Raw genomic sequence first — 11690 nt, forward strand, 5'->3', positions numbered from 1 at the left:
TAGTTATATAATCCTAAGGCTATTTAATGATTTAATAGAGCCTCTAGGAACCCTAAATTTCGTGTAGTGCTTGAAGCCATAAAAAATTGCTTAAAATCAATAAATTAAGTAATGAATTAAAATAATAAATTTTTAACTGATTTAATTGTAATAGCTTTAACTTTAATAAGACGAGAAAAATACGCTAGTCCTAATTAGGTGTTTAATACTGCTGCAGATACCCATATTTATAATAATTAACTATTATTTAATAATTATTATAAATCACCTATATTAATCTCTATAGGGAATACCCAGACATTAATTAAAGGTTTTGGAATAATTAATATAAAACCTTTAAACCCCTATAAAAATAAAATATCATTTAAATTACATTATTGTGCTTATATTTTATAATTTTATATTAATATTCTATCTGCCTCAAAGGCAAGGCAATCAGGTATTTACCTTAATTTTAGGGCTATGTGCCTAGAAAGCCCTAATCGTCATCTAATTTGCGAAGTCCTCGAAATTACAGGCATTTATTTGATTAAATGGAATACTACTGATTAAATTTAATAGTTATTTAAATTAATTCTTAAAGATAATTATATTTATTATTTGAATTTACTATAGAATTTACTACTAAATATTAAAGTAAATAAATTAAAGGCCTATTTAGCAAGAAATTTAAATAAACTAGTTATTTCTTATACAACAGCTAAACTATAGTATTTAAAATTAGGGTATCTAAGTTTTAAAGCCTTAAAGTACCTTAATTTAGTAGTTAATAAAGTAAAAATTAATAATAAATTAATTAAAACTAAAGATTATTACCTGATTTGTTGATTATTAATTTTAAAATATTAAATTTTTTTAAATTCTGATTTAATTAGGGAGTAAATTATGTAAAACTATTTATTAGGACTTTATTTATTTAAATTAGGGAATCTACTAAAAATAATATATTAGCTATATATATTATCTTTATTTAAAATTTTATATAGCTAAAGTAATTTCATTAAAAGATCACGTGAGTAATTTAATTATTAAAATAATTTAATTTATTAAATGTTAATATTATGTGATTATTAAATAATTTTATTTAAATTAAGATAGAAATCTAGCTTATTTTTATAATTACACAAGATCTGAAGGAGTGATTTGTGGTATTAGCCTGATTAAATAACCTAAGCAAAATCTATTTATAGAATGTTTAGGTGCTTTAATTATATAAAAAATACAGATTCTATTTATTAATTTAGGATTACCGCTATATTTATAGCCAGAATTATTAAATATAATAATATATATTTTAAATTATACCCCCACTTATTTACTAAAGTGGAGTACCCTGTATAAAACCTTATTTAAATATCTTGATTAGCCTCTATTATATATAATACTATTGCTAAATCTCTCTAACCTAAAACAATATAGTTGCCAAGCCTATATAAAGATTTTAAATATCCTTAGGCTTAGTAAGCTTAAACTGAGAGCTCTGATTAGTTATCTGATAGGGTATATTACCCTAAATATATGGAGAATATAGATACCCAGTTAAAATAAGGTTATTTCAGCATGTGATTATATCTTTGATAAAACAAAGGTCTATAAAGATAAATAAAATGTTTAAATATTTAAACTAGACCTAATTGGGTTAGAAAACCCTGAACCGCTTAGTCTTAAAGAAATTAATAATTTAATCTCTTTAATTTTAATTAATTTACCTAAAACTACTGAATTAGGGTTTACCGAGAATAAAATTATTGATAATATTTATTCTGAACCTGAACAAGGTGAATCAGAACTGTTTAATAAATATAATCCTATTCATTATGAATCTAAATATGAAAATCGAATTATTGAATTAAATGCTTAAAGTGATTTAATTTAATTAAATGCTTAAAGTGATAAGATTTTAGGAGACTAACTGTTAAGGTGCGGGCTGGCGGGTTGGTAGAGTTGGTGCAGTAGGGGCAGGCGGAGCAGGCGGTCTGGCTAGATCAGGCGGGCTAGGTTTATAAGGTTTTCAATTACTATTATAGTTAGGCTATATATAAGATAATAAATAAAATATAGCTTAGAAAGCTATAATAGAATCTTTAGTATTTAGGCTTTTAAGCGGTTAGGGGATTAGGATTAGAGATAGATTCTTTTAATTTAGTAGTTCTGTCTGGTTTTAGTAGGCTTAGCGGTACCTTTAGGTTTATATTATAATAATATATTTCTTTTTTATAGCTAAGCTTTTTTAAGGCTGAAGAGGGTTAGGCTTATTAAAATATTAATAGTAGTAGTTTTAAATAATTTATTTAATATATTTTAAATAACTAGTAGGCTTAGTAGTAAGGTTTATATATTTAACCTACTTTATAATATATATTAGGTAAGAGTGGCTATAGCTGTAATAATTCTAAAATAAATTAAAAATATCTTTAATCTCTTATTTCTTAAATTTATTAACCTTAATATAGAGTAAGAGAGGGTTTTACTAGTTAAATAAAATATTTAAACTACCAGGGATAAGTAGGCTTATATTAAATATAAGATAGATTTTTATACTAAATAAAAATTCTAAATAATAGATATATAAGTTAATAATTTTTTTAATATAATATAGGCCTAAAGTGTTCTAGTCTAATTTTTTACTAGATTATAAAGTTTTAATATATTAAGTATCTAACTAAATTAATTAATTTTTTTTAAATAAGTAGATAGGGTAATACCAGTAGTTTATTTATTTAATATAACAGGCCTGGTTAAATAACATTTTAGCTTAAGTAAACTTAGTAATAGCTTATATTTTAATAGTAAACTATTCTATATTTTATATAGTAGAGCGGTTACAAGTATAATAGTCTTTTATTAAAACAGGTTCGAACCCCATATATAGGTAAAAGCTATAGTTAGTGAAAAATGGGCTGGTTTTAATTAAATTAGAATATATAATATTTAGAGAAAATTTAGTTAAAAAAAGCCAGATATACTAATTATTTTATAAGTAGCTTATATAAGTTTAAAAATATTATTTTAATATAGTATTTACTTATTTAGTCTAGTTATTAATCTTAAAATAATATATAATTAATAGTTTACTTATAATGTCTAAGTATTAGGTCAAGTACTTCTAGAATTTAGTAATAAATTAAGATCCTTAGTCTAATATAATAGTTTAAAGCAGGCTATACAGCTTTTATATATATTATATATATATTATAATTATAGCAAGTATATTAGCAGTTAAGTTATAAAAAATTAAGTACTTTATTTTAATTAAATAATCTATAATAACTAAAATAGTGTTATAATTTTGGCTCTCAGGTAAGTATATAATAAAATCTATAAAAATATTTTATTAAGCATATTTAAGTATAAACAGAGGTTTTAAAATACCTTATTTAATTTTATAAGATAAAATACTTTAGTAATAGATATAATAGTTTTAGATTTATTAGATTATATATTAGTATATATTAGGCCAAAAATATTTATAAGTAAAAAATTTATATATATAGCTTTTCTTAAAGTATTTAAATATAGGCTTATTATACACTAGGCGGATTAACTTAATTTAGAGTTTATTATTTTCGGGGATTTATAGGTAATTCTTATAAAATAAAAGACTACTTTATTTTTTATAAGTAGTTAAAATAATCTTTAAGTAATAATCTTTTTTTATAATAAGGGTCTTTTAGACTTCACAGATTAAATTATCTTTTTTATATATTTCTTTTAGGTTTATCTAGATTTTAGACAATAGCTATAAGTCTTATTTATCTTTAAAAATAATATTTTAGCAGGTTTAAGTTATAGGAGTAAATAAGGTCAAGGGTTTAAAGGTTTTAACTTAGTTAGATTTAAGTTTACTAATATTAAAATTCTTATGTTTTAGTATTATTTAGCTTTAATATTATAAACACTTATTTTTTTTAAGGAGATCCTTTAACCTTTTAATTAGACTATTTAGTTTAGTTTTATATTTTTTAAGATAATATATAATCTTAAACTTAAATTAAAATAAAAATTTAAATTAATAGGCTTATTATTAGTTCAGGAGCTTAATTAATATAAAATACTTTAGATTATAATAATTAAAAATAACTTATATTAAAAATAGGGTTTTTTTAAGTTCTGGATATTATTTCTTGAAATATTAGATAATAATAAATAATTTTTTATTATAAATTTTATAATTATATTCTGTAAGCGAGTATTTCTTTAAAAAAAAGGTAATAAGGTATAAAACTTTATTATTATTATATTAAGATAGGATTCTAGCAAAAATATAATTAAAAATATTAGTTTTTAAAATTATAATATATATTTAGTTAAAGGGTTATAAGACCGGGGTATTTATAAAAGTTTTTTTAAAGTAATTAAAGGTCTTTTAATAAAATAAGATTTACTCCTAGAACACTTTCTTATAAGTTAGGCTAATAAATAGAGTAATTAACTTTAAAAAATCTTAGATAGAATGTCAAGGTGCGGGCTGGCAGGTTAGTAGAGTTGGCGCAGCAGGGGCAGGTAGGGCAGGCAGTCTGGCTGGATTAGGCGGGCTAGGTTCACAAGATCTTTAATAGCTACTATAGTCAGGCTATATATAGGATAATAAACAAGACATAGCTCAAAGAGTTATAACAGGATCTCTAGTATTTGGGTTTTTAAGTAGTTAGGGGATTAAGATTAGGAATAGATTTTTCTAGTTTAGCAGTTTTATTTAATTTTAGCAGGCTTGGCAGTACTTTCAGATCTATATTATAATAATATACCTTTTTTTTATAGCTAAACTTTATTAAGGCTAAAAAGGGCCAGACTTATTAGAATACTAATAATAATAATTTTAAATAATTTATTTAGTATATTCTAAGTAACTAGCAGGCTTAGTAATAAGATTTATATATCTAATCTATTTTATAATATATATTAGATAAGAGTAGCCACAGCCGTAGTAGTTTTAGAATAAGTTAAGAATATTTTTGATTTTTTATTTTTTAAATCTATTAATCTTAATATAAAATAAAGAAAGGTTTCGCTGGCTAGGTAAGATATCTAAGCTAGTAGGAATAAGCAGGCTTATATTAAATACAGGGTAAATTTTTATACTAGATAGGAGTTTTAGATAGTAGGCTTGTGAGTTAATAACCTTTTTAATATAATATAGGCCTAAAATATTTTAGTCTAGCTTCTTACTAGGTCGCAGGGTCTTAATATATTAGGTATTTAATTAAACTAGTTAGTTTTTTTTTAAACAAACAGGCGGGACAGTACTAATAATTTATTTACTTAATATAATAGGTTTAGGCAGATAATATCTTAGCTTAAATAAACTTAGTAATAACTTATATTTTTATAATAAACTATTTTATATCTTATATAACAGGGTAGTTACGAGTACGGCAGTCTTTTATTAGGACAGGTTCGAATCTTATATATAAATAGAAACTGTAGTTAGCGAAAAACAGGCTAGTCTTAATTAAATCAGAATATATAATATTTAGGAAAAACTTAGCTAAAAAAAACTAGATATTTTAATTATTCTATAAATAGCTTATATAAGTTTAGAAGTATTACTTTAATATAATATTTATATATTTAGTCTAGCCGTCAGTCTCAGGATAATATATAATTAATAATTTACTAGTAATATCTAGGTGCTAGATTAGATATTTCTAGAATTTAGTAATAAACTAGGGTCTTCAGTCTAATATAATAGTTTAGGGCAGGCTATATAACTTTTATATATACTATATATATATTATAGCCACAGCGGGCATATTCGTGGTCAAGTTATAGAAGATTAGATGCTTTATTTTAATTAAGTAATTTATAATAATTAAAATAGTGTTATAACTCTGGTTCTCTAGCAGGTATATAATAAAATTTATGGAAATATTTTACTAGATATATTCAGATATAGGTAGAGGTTTAAAGATATCTTATTTAATCTTTTAAAATAAAGTAATTTAGTAACAGATATGGCAGTTCTAGATTTATTAAGCTATATAGTAGTATATATTAGGCTAAAAGTATTCGCGGGTAAAAAATTTATATATATAATTTCTCTTAGGATATCCAGACACGAGTTTATTATATATTAAATAAATTAATTTAGTTTAGAGTTTATTATTCTCAGGGATTTATAAGGAGTCTTTATAAAACAGAAGACTATTTTGTTTTTTATAAATAACTAGAGTAATCTTTAAATAATAATCCTTCCTTATAATAAGGGCTTTCTAGACTTCGCGGATTAAATTATTTTTTTTTTATATATTTTTTATAAGTTTATCTGGGTTTTAAACAGTAGTTATAGATTTTATTTATTTTTAAAAATAATATTTTAATAAGTTTAGGTTATAAGAGCAAGCAGGGTCAAAGATTTAGGGGTTTTAGCTCGGTTAGGTTTACTAATATTAAGGTTCTCGCGCTTTAGCACTACTTGGCTCTAATATTATAAATATTTATCCTTTTTTTTAAGAAGATCCTCTGACTTCCTAGTTAGATTATCCGGCTTAGTTTTATATTTCCCGGGATAGTAAATAATCTTAAACTTAAATCAGAACAGAAATTTAGATTAATAGACTTACTATTAGTTTAAGAGCTTAATTAACATAAAATATTTTAGGTTATAATAATTAAAAATAATTTAAATCAGAAATAGGACTTCTTTAAGCTTAAAATGCTATTTTTTAAAGTAATAAATAATAGTAAATAATTTTTTATTATAAATCTTATAATTATACTCTGCAAATAAGTATTTCTTTAAAAAAAAAGTAATAAAATATAAAATTTTATTATTATTATACTAGAATAAAACTCCAGCAAAAATATAATTAAAAATATTAGTTTCTAGGATTACAGCATATATCTAGTTAAAAGGTTATAAAACCAGAGTATTTATAAAAACTTATTTAAAGTACTTAAAAGCCTCCTAGTAAGATAAAGTCTATTCCTAAGATACTCTCTTATAGGTCAGATTAATAAATAGAGTAGTTAATTCTAAAAAGTCTTTAATAAAGTAATAATAAAAATTATTAAATCCTAGAAAAGCCTAAATATTAGTAATATAGGTTAGGATAGGCTAGTTAATAATTATTTTAATTTTAGAAAGATCTATCTAGATCTTTTTATAACTAATAATCAGGCCTAAAAACTTAGTTTTAGAAATAATAAACTTATATTTTAAGAGTTTTATAAATAAATAGGCTCCTTATAACTTTTGCAGGACCTGATGGACATAACAGATATATTTAAAATAAATTTAGCTATAAATTAGGATATTATCTAGATAAATAATATAAAAGATATCTAAATAATTATATAGTATATTATTAATATAATACTAGAAAGTCCCAGGGGCTCCGGTCAGGTTAAATAGTATTACTAAAGATTTAAACAGGCCTAGACAGGTATAAAACATAGTTATTTATTCTTGACTTTTCTAGATACACAGATTATTAAAAGTATTTATAATATTAATCTTTATAAAATAGTATATTCCTTTTAGGTTATTTAGGGTTTCTTTTATCAGAGATAATAAGTAGTAATCTTTAATAGTAATCGCGTTTAGGGCTTAATAATTAATATAAAAATATAAGTCTTTATCAGGTTTATTAACAAACAGGACAGGGGATATTATAAAGGATAAACTTAGGCAGATAAAATTTTTTTATAAATTCTTAAATAATTACTCCCGGAGGGCCTTTAGCTCCTCCCAGGATATATTATATAGGAGACTAAATAGTAGTTTTTTACTAGATTCCAGGGTAATTATATAGTTATAATTTTTATATAAGAATAATTTATCTACTCCCTTTAGCAAAAATATATTACTAAAGTCCTAGAATTCTATAAAAATATTAGGGCTTTAATTAGGGCTAGGTATTTCTTATACTAAGGATTTTTTAGAAGATCTTTTATAAATTATTTAGTTAATTTATTTTATAATAATAATAAAGATTCTTTTTCTCTGTCTTATATACGCGGCGTAAGCTTTTATAAATACTATAGAAATATCACGGGTTTAAAGGGCCTTCGGGGCCTTTAAATTAATTAGGCGGGCTTAAATAAAAATATTATATAAGGCCCGGATCTTTTAGGGGCAGGACAGGATATTATAATATTTCTAATAGTATTAATTATTAAATTAGAGAATATATTTAATAAAGTTTATTTTAGGATTATAAATCTTAAGTTAAGGGAGTCTAATTATAATAAAAAAATATATAAATTAAATAATTAAAAATAAAATATTTTTCTTAATATAGTTATAGGTCTTTAGGGTTATGCGGGTATAATAGATAATAATATTAGTCTTACTCTTACGGCTATTAAACCTTATAATTAATTTAGGCTTTTTTAAGAGATATAGGGTTAGGTTTTAGACTTTAGTTTAACTCTTATTTATAACACAGGATATAAAACAGCTGGTATTAAATATAATATAAGTAATAATTTTATTTTTACTGGGGTTTAATATAATAAAGATAATTAATAAATTAGTTTTTTAAAATTCCTTTTTAATAAAAAATCCTCTAGTAGCGGCTTTAAAGATTTAATAAATATATATAAAAGGATCCGCCTGGTCGCGGCTTAGGCTAGATTAATCTTTTTTAATTACTTACTTAGGTCTAAAAAATATAAGTATTCTATTTAAAGAATTATTCAGGGCTGGGGAGCCTAAAGCAGTAGTAATATAAATAGGTCTTATAAAATAAGGCAAGGCTAAAATATAAAAGAGGACTATTTTTAAAAGGGTAAACAGGACTTTAGAAAAAAAATAAGGTATATAATATAATTAATTTAATATAGGTAATTATCTGGTTTAAGATAATCCTTAATTATATACTAACTTAATTTATAACAGAAGTATTTACTATAATCTTTATAGGTATTATTTTTAAAATAAAAGAATAGATAATAAATTAAAAAAAAAATTATAATATTAGGATTTAGGGTAATAATAGCAGGCTAGGGGGATTTATTAATTAGATTCTGGGGATAATAGTTTTAGGTATTTTTAATTATAATCTATAGGTGGGTATTAGTTCCGGTTAAAATTAGGACAGGCTTTTAAAATTAATTATAAAAATATTAAGTATAATAATTTTTTAATTTCTGTAAAAAAATAATAAAATTAATATAATTTTTAGCAGGCAGGTCCTAGTATATTAATATAGTTTTTATTTTTTAGTTAATAGTTTTTTTAAGAAGAGTAAAAAAATTATTTTTAGTTATTTTTTTTTTTATAACTAGTTCTTAGAATTTAGTAAAAAAAACAGAAAATTTTTAATTCTTTTATCTTAGGTTATATAAGGTATTCCGGGTATTATAAACATAATTCAGGTTCTTATAAGTATAATTAAGTATTTCTAGGATTTTAATATAGTTTTTTAGCTAGTAAACTTTATTTCTAATATATAAAAGGACTTAAGTATAAAGGAGTCCCTTTAGATAATTAAAAATATAGACTACATAAGCCTAGGAGGTTAGGAAGTAGTTATAGTTTATAATTATTTTTTTTTTAATTTAGGAGATAAAGTAGCAAAAATCTAATCTAGTATTTTTAAACTTATTAAAGTTAAGTAGTTATTTAGAAAAGCAAGTAAAGGCAAAAAATCTAAAATTAATTAATATAAATATTTTTATTAAAATAATTAGGGATCTTTCAGCAGCAGGTTCAGGGGTTTAGTCTAAAGTACTAATCACAAATATAATAGTCTAGATTGCGCAGTTTTATTTTTAGATTGCTATACTCTTATTAGTTAGGGCCTAAATAAGTTTAAAATTTAAACTTTTTTTATAATCTGCTTAAAAAATAATAATTTATATAATAATATTTATATTTTATTAGAGACAGGAGACTTCTTAACAAAAATATTCTTAGTTAATATTAATATTTATTATAAATATATAAATCCAGTTATAATAAGTGTATTATTCCTTAGTATATTTAATAATATACTAGATAAATAGTTTAGGGTCCTTAAAAAAAGATAAGGGCTTTAGAATTTTAGGTATATTAAGTAAGTACTAACTCTATAGGTAGGAGCTATATAATATTAAGGTACAGGCTGGTAGGTTAGTAGAGTTAGTATAGCAGGGGTAAATAAGGCAGGCAGTCTAGCTAGATTAGGCAGGCTAGGTTTATAAGGTTTTTAATAATTACTATAATTAAACTATATATAAGATAATAAATAAAATATAGCTTAGGAAGCTATAATAAAATCTCTAGTATTTAGATTTTTAAGCAGTCAGGGGATCAGGATCAGGGACAGGTTCTTCTGGTTTGGCGGTTCTGTCTGGTTCTGGCGGGCTTGGCGGCGCCTTCAGGTCTGCACCGTGACATAAAATAATAATAAAAATTATTAAATCTTAAGAATATTTAAATATTTATAATATAAGTCAGGACAGGCTAATTAATAATTATTTTAATTTTAAAAAAGTTTATCTAGATCTCTTTATAATTAATAATTAGGCCCAGGAACTTGGTTTTAAGGATAATAAACTTATATTTTAAAAGTTTTATAAATAAGCGGGCTTTCTACAGCTTCTATAAAACCTAGTAGATATAACAGATATACTTAGAGCGGGTTTAGTTATAAATTAGGATATTATTTAGGTAAATAATATAGAAAATATTTAAGTAATTATATAAAATATTATTAATATAATATTAGAATATCTTAGGGGCTCTGATTAAGCTAAATAGTATTATTAAAGATTTAAATAGGCCTAAGTAAGTATAAAATATAATTATTTACTTTTAATCTTTCTAAATATATAAATTATTAAAAATATTTATAATATTAATTCTTATAAAATAGTATATTCTTTTTAAATTATTTAGGGTCTCCTTTATTAGAAATAATAGATAGCGATCTTTAACTGTGATTATGTTTAAGGCTTAATAGTTAATATAAAGATGTAAGCCTTTATTAGGCTTGTTAATAAATAAAATAAAGAATATTATAGGGAATAAACTTAAATAAATAAAACCTTTTTATAAGTTTTTAAGTAATTATTTTTAAAGGGCCTTTAATTCTTCCTAGAATATACTATATAGAGGGCTAAATAGTAATCTCTTACTAGGTTTTAGAATAATTATATAGTTATAATCTTTGTGTAGGAGTAATTTATTTACTTCTTTTAGCAAAAACATATTATTAAAATCCTAGAATTCTATAAAGATATTAAGGCTTTAATTAAAGTTAAGCATCTTTTATATTAAGGGTTTCTTAAAAGACCTTTTATAGATTATTTAGTTAATTTATTCTATAGTAATAGCAAAGATTCTTTTTTTTTATCTTATATATGTAACATAAGCTCTTATAAATATTATATAAATATTGTGGGCCTGAAGGGCCTTTAGTGCCTTTAAGTTAATTAGACAGGCTTAAATAAGGATATTATATAAGGCCCGGATTTTTTAGGGATAAGATAGGATATTATAGTATTTCTAATTATATTAATTATTAAATTAAAGGATATACTCAGTAAAGTTTATTTTAGGGTTATAAATCTTAAATTAAAGGAATCTAATTATAACAAAAAAATATATAAGCTAAATAATTAAAAATAAAATATTTTTTTTAATATAGTTATAGATCTTCAAGATTATATAAATATAATAGATAATAGTATTAATCTTACTCTTACGGCTATTAAACCTTATAATTAATTTAAATTTTTTTAGAAGATATAGGGTTAGATTT

The sequence above is a fragment of the Aspergillus steynii genome (genome assembly GCF_002849105.1).
Source record: "Aspergillus steynii IBT 23096 chromosome Unknown P170scaffold_4, whole genome shotgun sequence".
Classification (NCBI taxonomy): domain Eukaryota; kingdom Fungi; phylum Ascomycota; class Eurotiomycetes; order Eurotiales; family Aspergillaceae; genus Aspergillus; species Aspergillus steynii.